The sequence below is a fragment of the Physella acuta genome, unplaced genomic scaffold (genome assembly GCF_028476545.2).
Source record: "Physella acuta isolate Inbredline_101_S28 unplaced genomic scaffold, ASM2847654v3 ptg002014l, whole genome shotgun sequence".
Taxonomy (NCBI): Eukaryota; Metazoa; Mollusca; class Gastropoda; family Physidae; genus Physella; species Physella acuta.
In genome coordinates this window covers 16,928-28,266 of record NW_026733519.1, presented here as the reverse complement: position 1 = coordinate 28,266, position 11,339 = coordinate 16,928, and the positions used below count along the sequence as shown (strand labels likewise).

Below are 11,339 nucleotides of genomic sequence, written 5' to 3'. Positions count from 1 at the left end.
TTATTAATCCTTCCCCCTCATTTATTTACACACTGTGTAAATACCGCCGATCGGGCGGTCGAATCGGGGTCAGAATATCTACCTAGGTCTATAGACTAGGTCTAGATCTAAATTGTTTCAGGCAGTCTATGTTGGGTTCTTTTCTAATCACTCACACACACATTCATAATTCATTGAAGACGACAGAAGCAAACACACCGGATTCCATTGACAAGCGGCACAACCAAGGATTTCATTTGAACGAAGAATATTTTGTGTTATCGGCCCTGTCTGCTATTAATAGATCGCTCGGCTGGATACCGTGTCTAAAAATAATCTGCTATGTCGACGCTGTCTCAACGTTGTGTGGCTGCTACTGGCCAATCAGCGTCGTTAAACTCGTACTCGTCCAATGGGAGAGCTTCGTTGCGCTAAGGGTTTGGCGGACGGTTATAAAAGGGCCAGCAGCGCTGAGCTGCCGCATTTCCTTAACAGTCAGTTAAGATCATTCAAAAAAAAAAGATGGCTCGTACCAAACAAACCGCCCGAAAATCTACTGGAGGCAAAGCCCCACGTAAACAGCTGGCCACCAAAGCCGCCAGAAAGTCAGCACCAGCCACCGGCGGTGTTAAGAAGCCCCATCGTTACAGGCCTGGAACCGTCGCCCTGAGAGAAATCCGTCGTTACCAGAAGAGCACTGAGCTGCTCATTCGCAAGCTGCCATTCCAGCGCCTGGTCAGAGAAATCGCCCAGGACTTCAAGACTGACCTTCGCTTTCCAGAGCTCCGCTGTCATGGCCCTGCAGGAGGCTAGCGAGGCTTACCTCGTCGGTCTGTTTGAAGACACCAACCTGTGCGCCATCCACGCCAAGCGTGTCACCATCATGCCCAAGGACATCCAGCTAGCCAGACGTATCCGTGGTGAGCGTGCTTAAGAGGTTTCTTTTAAGCCCAAACCACCACCCCCTGTCCTCAACCAAGGTCCTTTTTAGGACCACCTGACAACGTTCAGATTAGCAGTGAAGGTCCCCCACCTCACGAGTTTCCACCCACCCACCCACTACACCCCCTGCCCATGTCTGCCACTCTACTACTACTACTACTACTACATCTATTAGTATTATTCTGGGGGATGCGGGAGATAGGTTCTATTCATTTATCTCTTTAATTCAACTCACACATCACATTGCTATTTGAATTCGTGTATGCATGCTGTTGATATTGTTTTATTTATCTCAAATGTGAAGAAAGGAGAGAATAAATTTTATATTTTTCTTTCACCCACCCACCACCCTATCCATTGCTTTTTAAAATATATATATAAAAAAAAAAAAAAGAAAAACCCTTTAGGGTTAGAGCTAGATATCTAGATCTTAATCGGAGAGCAGAAATTATTCTTAACGACTACACGCCATAGATTATTTAATTATTAGAAGCCTAACTAACCTATTCGTTTCACGATGTAAACAAACCACTGCGAGTACGGAGCGGAGTACGAGAATATTATTTCGTTCGTACTCGACCAATCAGCGTTCGAGATTCTCTCGTACTCGCATAATGAGCTCGCTCGTACTCGCATAATTAGGTGTAGGGAAATATTTCAGTTTTATTCGCACAAAACGGTGAAAATAACGTCTAATATCATATTTTAACATGACAAACGTGGATCTTTTCTATGCCTACACGTGTGGGCAATGAAACTCTTTATTTTTTATCCAAGGGTCGCATAGCAGAATAGGTGAAAAAATGACTTTGAAAACGACACCGTTAGCCGACAAGCCAGCAACATTCCAGTCGACACGGCAAGCTGCTTTTTCATTGGCTGGCTCATTCGCCGACCGCTTTTGGTTGGGCGGTGTCCGCCATATTGAACGAACTCGAGCCCAGGACCGTATATAAGGAGCGAGTTTCTCTGCAGACGGCGTTTTTCGAACACTCCTTCATCAACAAAGAAGAAAAATTCAATATGTCTGGCCGAGGCAAAGGTGGTAAGGGACTCGGCAAAGGAGGCGCCAAGCGTCACAGGAAGGTGTTGCGTGATAACATCCAAGGTATCACCAAGCCAGCCATCCGTCGTCTTGCTCGCAGAGGTGGTGTCCAAACGTATCTCTGGTCTGATCTACGAAGAAACCAGAGGTGTCCTCAAGGTGTTCCTTGAAAATGTCATCCGTGATGCCGTCACCTACACTGAGCACGCCAAGAGGAAGACCGTCACTGCTATGGATGTCGTCTATGCTCTGAAAACGTCAAGGTCGCACCCTGTACGGCTTCGGCGGTTAAACTCAACCCAGGACCACCCATTTGTTCTACCCATCCGGCCCTTATTAGGGCCACCCATACGTTTCCGAATTAGCTCGAGTGGTTGTAACCCCTACACGAATGTTTTCCATACCTACCCCCTTATTTAACTTACTGAGTTACTTCTAATTATTAGGTTGTAGCCTACTTAGTTTATTTATTTAATTTGGGCAGAGTGGTCATCTTTCCTTTGTTGGTTTTTAAGGGGTTTGTTTCCATGGGTGGGTAGGATCGAGGTAGCCTACCGTGAAGGCACAAAAGAAACAAACAAAAAATATTTCGATATTACAAAAGTGTTCACAGGTATGTGGTGAACTTAGGAAAGAGTGCAGGTGGTAAGAATAGGTGTCCAGTGGGGCAAAAAATAAAAGACAAAAGATGAAAAAAAGTCTACAACACGTGGTGTTCCCAAGCGGTCACCCATCTAAGTACTAACCACGCCCGACGTTGCTTGACTGCGGTGATCGGACGAGAACCGGTATTTTCAACGTGGTATGGCCGTAGACATCTGTGTGAGAAAATTGGGGCTTATAAATATACTCAAACGAAATCAGCAGTTATTCGTCCTTTTCTGGCTACAATAATGATTTCACTGCTTTCCTCATATTATTTCAATAATAAAAAACGCCCCTAAATCTCCACAAAAGCGAAACATTGTTTTAATATCGAATACTATGTGCCTTTTTTTTCCCTCTACAGCCATTGGTCGCTATTTTTAACCTGAGGCGGTAACCACCGGTAGACTTCCCTGAGCTACTAATTTTCGAGCATCGCGCGTTGTAAAATACAAAATAAATACATTTTTCCCCATTTTCCTTGACTAAAATCAGAAACCAGGTGCCCCCTGCATCCGACCTGTCCTTTAACTATCGCTTTCATGTGAAATGATCTATCGGAAAGGCGATACTTTAACTTTTTTGGGTCTCCCGCTCACTCACTCCTTCCGAAACATTCTGCACGAATTCATTCAATTTTAATCCAACTCATCACATAGATCTAGATCTAGCCGCCTACAAGTCTACTAATTTAATGTTTGAGAAATAGTTCAATGCTTTTCATTTATTAATTATTCTTTTAACCTTTTCCCACGACAACTGGCACATTTATTTTCAGTCTATTAATATTCTGGCTTCATTTTAAAACACGCAACTAGGCGACGATCTAGAATTCTAGATCTAACGCTCTAGCTTAACTAAAATAATATAAACAGGAGGGTAGATCTATTCAAAATACTGTTTCAAAAATTACAATAATAATTTCACGGTGAAAAAAAAAAGGCAGGCGATCCATGGTTAATTAAATGCTAATTAAGGATGTTGCTTAAAAGGTTAGGTTGGCCTGGGACGCCAGTATTTCTCTAGAGTCTAGATCTAGAATTTCTAGATTCTGTAGGAATGAGTAGCCTAGGTATTAATAATTAAATGCATTAGTAATTATTAGTAAATAACATAAGATTTAGTTCAGTAAAAACTAATAGATCTAGATTTTAGGTCCAATGTTGGCTATCAGACTTGATGCTTGATTGTAATGATTATTAGGTTTGAGCAATTAATTTTTTTAAACATTTTTTTTAATTATTAGTATTAGTGATAAGTCATCATTAGTGGGAGTAAATTTACTTCTTTCCAGTCTGGTTCTGGGTTTCCTTGTAGCCTATATAATCTAGATCTAGTTGGTGATAATATTAATAAATATTGTTTCCCATTTTAAATACTCAGGCGGTTTGTTTGAAAGTCTGACCGCAGCTCCATATTCATTGACTGTCGAAGCAGCGCATAAAATGAATTAGCTTATATCCAGGGCTGGCCTGGTCTGCCTGTTATTGTGACTGAATTGTCCTACAGACAAGACCTGAAGAAGCCCTCGTTAAGTAATAAGTGTACAGCTTGCTTTTAGCCTGGCGCGGGGATCTTTCACCGGCCACTTTAACATTCTGCGACAGGGCAGGCCTTTACTTTAAGCTTTAATCTTAGCTGGTTCCGCTTTAACACAGGGTATTCTTTTGTCTTTAAGTATACCGCTTTCTTTCATCAGCCTGGAACCCTGTGTCTGCTACCGGTATCTCATCCGGCAGGGCAAAACAATTTCCAGTTTTTAAATTAAGCTGATGTCATTTTTAATACCAATGATTAGGATTTTGGCACAATGCTTATTTTTCTATATACACAAGATGAATTTCACATCATTTTCTGATTTCAGTTTAAGTTTGAAAGCATGTAAAATGTCAATTTGTCCTGCTATGTGATTTTTCTTCATTTATTTTTTGCTAGCCCATGGCATCACATTATGAAGACTCTACTAATATCTTTAGGCTGGGGCCAGTACCTTAACCGACTGTCGTCAAATGAAAAAACTGACAGAAGAGCGCAATTTAATACACACAACAGATATATATGTATCCGAACAAACAAATAAATATATTTGAACATATATACATACCTTTATATACGCACACTGATATATACATATATTTACATAATAAATACATTATATATGAATATATCTATATATATAACTTATTTATTTATACATATATATATATATATATATACTTATATATATATAGATATATATATATATTATATATATATATATATATATATATGTATTATGAATATATATATTAATTCTTATATAATATATATTTGTAAATATAAATTATATATATGTGTGTATATATATATCCTTCTGTTTGCTGGGGTAGAAGAAAAAAACTTATAATTATAATATTCTGAAGGATATTATTTTACTTGAGCGTCTTTCGTCTACACTCAAATATATATATTTGAATATACATTCAAATATATATTCAATGAATATACATTTAGACACACATGTAAATATATATATATATATATACACAAAACATGCATATATATACATACGTATATATAGACATATATACAATATTCGTCTATGTATATATATTCAATATTTTTACATTATAAATAAATATATATATAAAAATATATATATATATATATATATATATATATTTAAAAAAATATATACATATATGAAATACTTTTTACACATATTTATTTATGCTTCTATAATATATGGAAGGATATTAATTTACTCAAGCGTCTGCCTTGGGTGTTTATATAAAAAGAGAAGGGTTGAACTAATGAGAGGAATAAAAAAAATCTTTATATTCAATCTAATTTATTTATATTGTATATGTTATAGACTGGCATACATTTTTTTCTCTCTGGTTTATGTGAAAGGAGCTTGCAGGGATTCAAATTATTATTTTTTGCATTGAAATTCATTCTTTATTAATCACAGCTATGTTGCAGGCATATAAATACTTCCCTTTGGGCTCAAGTTGCTTTGAAAGAATCCTTGTCAGTATAGAACTAGTACCAGGACCATAAATGTATGCCCCAGGGCAAATGTTAAGAAAACCTCATCATTTTACAACTCCAACTGACCAGGGGCTTAAGAAATGATGCTTCTGCGCAAACTTTCTCGTCAGCCGGTAAGAGATCAACCTCCTTTTGATTGTTTAAATTTAATCTGTGCTGAAATCATTGTGCAGGCTGGCAAAGAAAACCATGAACTTCTTGAAAGCTGTGTACTTGAGCTCATGTTATTTTTTATTTTCTGTATTTTGAAAAAAAAAAAAGTATATATATGATAATAAAAAAAAAAAGTTCAGAGTATTTAATTGTTGTTTTGTCTTGTTAAAGAGAATGTATGTTGTGCAGAAGTGTAACCAACTCATTTTCAAGCCAGGCCTAGCAAAAGACAAAACCAAAAGAATCATATGATATGATGGTAGTAGGAAAAAAGTATATCAGTGAACAAATGGTGGCAGATGCATGCCTTAGCAATCTGACATGGTAGCTTTAATGAAAGAAAAACAAAAATAATAAAAACACCAAAAGCCACACTCACACAGTTATGTTCAACATATATAATGAAGACAGAAAAAAACCAACCCACCAGAATGGATGTATTGTAATGAAAATGGCAGTTAGCACTGGTGATAAGAATCAAAGTGTTGGCTAATAATTCCTATTACAACAGCCAGCCTTATAATCTGAATTAAAACTATTAAATCCCATTCATCCCTTGGATCTATGCCAAACAACACACAATAAATGATATGCATAGAGGTGTGCTGATGCCCTGTGTGAGATGCAGAATGAAATAGTGTTTTTAAAAAAAAGGAGCCACCCAGTAATAAGTATGTGGCCTTTTTATGTCTAGTTTAAAGGATAGAATTAGCATGAAATGTGTTAAGAGAATAGTGTGTGCAGTTGTTGGGATAGGCATATTACTATGTAGGCCTATGTATGTATGTATATCTATCTCTACTTATTAAAGAAAAGAATGACTAAACAAAAAAAAAAAAACTGTAACATGGCAGCTACACAGAGTGGGTGGGTGGATGAGGGAGGGAGGGAAAACTCGTTCAATGTAAACCAAACCGAGCTAATTGGGAATGGGTGGAGGCCCTGAAAAGGGCCGAGTAGTAGAGCCACAACAAGCAAGCCAGGTGGTTGTTTGCTGTTGTGTTTATTTGCTGGTGGTGTACTTGGTGACAGCCTTGGTGCCTTCACTGACGGCGTGTTTGGCCAGCTCACCGGGCAGGAGGAGACGGACAGCGGTCTGGATCTCCCTGGAGGTGATGGTGCTGCGCTTGTTGTAGTGGGCAAGACGGCTGGCTTCAGCTGAAATGCGCTCAAAGATGTCGTTGACGAAGGAGTTCATGATGGACATGGCCTTGGAGGAAATGCCAGTGTCAGGGTGCACCTGCTTCAAGACTTTGTAAATGTAGATGCTGTAGCTTTCCTTTCTCCTCCTCTTCTTTTTCTTGTCACCGGTGCGTACGGCTTTAGCCTTACCGGCCTTCTTGGCTCCCTTGGAAGAAACTTTAGGTGGCATGTTGTTTTCTTTTCAATGGCTTGAACAGAAATGAGGCGAACCGACCGCCGGCCGCCCTTTTATATGAAACGGCGAGGAAATTTGGAGAGTACGAGTACGAGTACGAACGCCAAGCCGCTGCGCAGCCAATCAGAACGCTCGCTTGGTGACGAACGGATTTCCTCGCCGTTTCGTATAAAAGGGCCGATCTCGCCGTTAAGTCTTCATTCATCGCCTGCAGCCGTATCGCTGTTAGTCGCTGTATTTCTTCTCGCTCCTAACCAACTCACAATGTCCGGACGTGGTAAAGGCGGTAAAGTCAAGGGAAAGTCCAAGTCTCGCTCCTCCAGGGCAGGCCTTCAATTCCCAGTCGGACGTATTCATCGTCTGTTGAGGAAAGGAAACTATGCTGAGCGTGTCGGTGCTGGTGCCCCAGTCTACCTAGCCGCCGTCCTCGAGTATTTGGCCGCTGAAGTGCTCGAGTTGGCCGGCAACGCTGCCAGAGACAACAAGAAGACAAGAATCATTCCTCGTCACCTCCAGCTGGCCATCCGTAACGACGAAGAGTTGAACAAACTTTTGTCGGGTGTCACCATCGCCCAGGGTGGTGTCCTCCCCAACATCCAGGCCGTGCTTCTGCCCAAGAAGTCACAGAAGACACCCGGTGGCAAGAGCTAAACAGTGTCACCCTGCTGCCCACTGTCCACCTAGCCTACTACTGTCCTTTTCAGGACAACCAAAGTTTACCCAATTAGCTTTCGTTGTGTGTCAATGAACAAAAATCGAGTTTTCCTACCCTACCCTACCCTACCCTACTTGTTTCAAACTTTATTAATAACGTATCAACATGTCAATCACTAGCAGTATGAGATCATTATTATAGATGTATAATACTTACACTGGTTTACACGAGCAGAACAGGGAGGGGGCGGTCATATTAATAGTAGTAACTGGACATATTTTAGGGGTATTCGTTCATAGATACAAATGAAAATAGAATCTATTTTTCTTTAAATGTGCTCCGTTTAACCCCTGTCTACAACAAATAAGGGTGGTCGTTATTTTAAAATTCTATTCTTTAACCTACCGCTAGTCTACCCTTTTTATTTTATATCTTCTTCTTTTTAAAACCAAATATGTTTTTATTAATCCTTCCCCCTCATTTATTTACACACTGTGTAAATACCGCCGATCGGGCGGTCGAATCGGGTCAGAATATCTACCTAGGTCTATAGACTAGGTCTAGATCTAAATTGTTTCAGGCAGTCTATGTTGGGTTCTTTTCTAATCACTCACACACACATTCATAATTCATTGAAGACGACAGAAGCAAACACACCGGATTCCATTGACAAGCGGCACAACCAAGGATTTCATTTGAACGAAGAATATTTTGTGTTATCGGCCCTGTCTGCTATTAATAGATCGCTCGGCTGGATACCGTGTCTAAAAATAATCTGCTATGTCGACGCTGTCTCAACGTTGTGTGGCTGCTACTGGCCAATCAGCGTCGTTAAACTCGTACTCGTCCAATGGGAGAGCTTCGTTGCGCTAAGGGTTTGGCGGACGGTTATAAAAGGGCCAGCAGCGCTGAGCTGCCGCATTTCCTTAACAGTCAGTTAAGATCATTCAAAAAAAAAAAGATGGCTCGTACCAAACAAACCGCCCGAAAATCTACTGGAGGCAAAGCCCCACGTAAACAGCTGGCCACCAAAGCCGCCAGAAAGTCAGCACCAGCCACCGGCGGTGTTAAGAAGCCCCATCGTTACAGGCCTGGAACCGTCGCCCTGAGAGAAATCCGTCGTTACCAGAAGAGCACTGAGCTGCTCATTCGCAAGCTGCCATTCCAGCGCCTGGTCAGAGAAATCGCCCAGGACTTCAAGACTGACCTTCGCTTCCAGAGCTCCGCTGTCATGGCCCTGCAGGAGGCTAGCGAGGCTTACCTCGTCGGTCTGTTTGAAGACACCAACCTGTGCGCCATCCACGCCAAGCGTGTCACCATCATGCCCAAGGACATCCAGCTAGCCAGACGTATCCGTGGTGAGCGTGCTTAAGAGGTTTCTTTTAAGCCCAAACCACCACCCCCTGTCCTCAACCAAGGTCCTTTTTAGGACCACCTGACAACGTTCAGATTAGCAGTGAAGGTCCCCCCACCTCACGAGTTTCCACCCACCCACCCACTACACCCCCTGCCCATGTCTGCCACTCTACTACTACTACTACTACTACATCTATTAGTATTATTCTGGGGGATGCGGGAGATAGGTTCTATTCATTTATCTCTTTAATTCAACTCACACATCACATTGCTATTTGAATTCGTGTATGCATGCTGTTGATATTGTTTTATTTATCTCAAATGTGAAGAAAGGAGAGAATAAATTTTATATTTTTCTTTCACCCACCCACCACCCTATCCATTGCTTTTTAAAATATATATATAAAAAAAAAAAAAGAAAAACCCTTTAGGGTTAGAGCTAGATATCTAGATCTTAATCGGAGAGCAGAAATTATTCTTAACGACTACACGCCATAGATTATTTAATTATTAGAAGCCTAACTAACCTATTCGTTTCACGATGTAAACAAACCACTGCGAGTACGGAGCGGAGTACGAGAATATTATTTCGTTCGTACTCGACCAATCAGCGTTCGAGATTCTCTCGTACTCGCATAATGAGCTCGCTCGTACTCGCATAATTAGGTGTAGGGAAATATTTCAGTTTTATTCGCACAAAACGGTGAAAATAACGTCTAATATCATATTTTAACATGACAAACGTGGATCTTTTCTATGCCTACACGTGTGGGCAATGAAACTCTTTATTTTTTATCCAAGGGTCGCATAGCAGAATAGGTGAAAAAATGACTTTGAAAACGACACCGTTAGCCGACAAGCCAGCAACATTCCAGTCGACACGGCAAGCTGCTTTTTCATTGGCTGGCTCATTCGCCGACCGCTTTTGGTTGGGCGGTGTCCGCCATATTGAACGAACTCGAGCCCAGGACCGTATATAAGGAGCGAGTTTCTCTGCAGACGGCGTTTTTCGAACACTCCTTCATCAACAAAGAAGAAAAATTCAATATGTCTGGCCGAGGCAAAGGTGGTAAGGGACTCGGCAAAGGAGGCGCCAAGCGTCACAGGAAGGTGTTGCGTGATAACATCCAAGGTATCACCAAGCCAGCCATCCGTCGTCTTGCTCGCAGAGGTGGTGTCAAACGTATCTCTGGTCTGATCTACGAAGAAACCAGAGGTGTCCTCAAGGTGTTCCTTGAAAATGTCATCCGTGATGCCGTCACCTACACTGAGCACGCCAAGAGGAAGACCGTCACTGCTATGGATGTCGTCTATGCTCTGAAACGTCAAGGTCGCACCCTGTACGGCTTCGGCGGTTAAACTCAACCCAGGACCACCCATTTGTTCTACCCATCCGGCCCTTATTAGGGGCCACCCATACGTTTCCGAATTAGCTCGAGTGGTTGTAACCCCTACACGAATGTTTTCCATACCTACCCCTTATTTAACTTACTGAGTTACTTCTAATTATTAGGTTGTAGCCTACTTAGTTTATTTATTTAATTTGGGCAGAGTGGTCATCTTTCCTTTGTTGGTTTTTAAGGGGTTTGTTTCCATGGGTGGGTAGGATCGAGGTAGCCTACCGTGAAGGCACAAAAGAAACAAACAAAAAATATTTCGATATTACAAAAGTGTTCACAGGTATGTGGTGAACTTAGGAAAGAGTGCAGGTGGTAAGAATAGGTGTCCAGTGGGGCAAAAAATAAAAGACAAAAGATGAAAAAAAGTCTACAACACGTGGTGTTCCCAAGCGGTCACCCATCTAAGTACTAACCACGCCCGACGTTGCTTGACTGCGGTGATCGGACGAGAACCGGTATTTTCAACGTGGTATGGCCGTAGACATCTGTGTGAGAAAATTGGGGCTTATAAATATACTCAAACGAAATCAGCAGTTATTCGTGGCTACAATAATGATTTCACTGCTTTCCTCATATTATTTCAATAATAAAAAACGCCCTAAATCTCCACAAAAGCGAAACATTGTTTTAATATCGAATACTATGTGCCTTTTTTTCCCTCTACAGCCATTGGTCGCTATTTTTAACCTGAGGCGGTAACCACCGGTAGACTTCCCTGAGCTACTAATTTTCGAGCATCGCGCGTTGTAAAAT

The 11,339-nt window shown here is 41.1% G+C and overlaps 2 non-coding genes across 2 annotated transcripts; both read right to left on the bottom strand.

Moving 5' to 3' along the window:
• Window positions 1-2,663: 2,663 nt before the first annotated feature.
• Window positions 2,664-2,782, bottom strand: LOC131931715 (5S ribosomal RNA). The gene has a single exon (XR_009384326.1). It is a non-coding gene; the product is annotated as a 5S ribosomal RNA (ribosomal RNA).
• Window positions 2,783-10,950: 8,168 nt separating this feature from the next.
• LOC131931714 (5S ribosomal RNA) lies at window positions 10,951-11,069 on the bottom strand. The gene has a single exon (XR_009384325.1). It is a non-coding gene; the product is annotated as a 5S ribosomal RNA (ribosomal RNA).
• Between the last annotated feature and the right edge of the window lie 270 nt (window positions 11,070-11,339).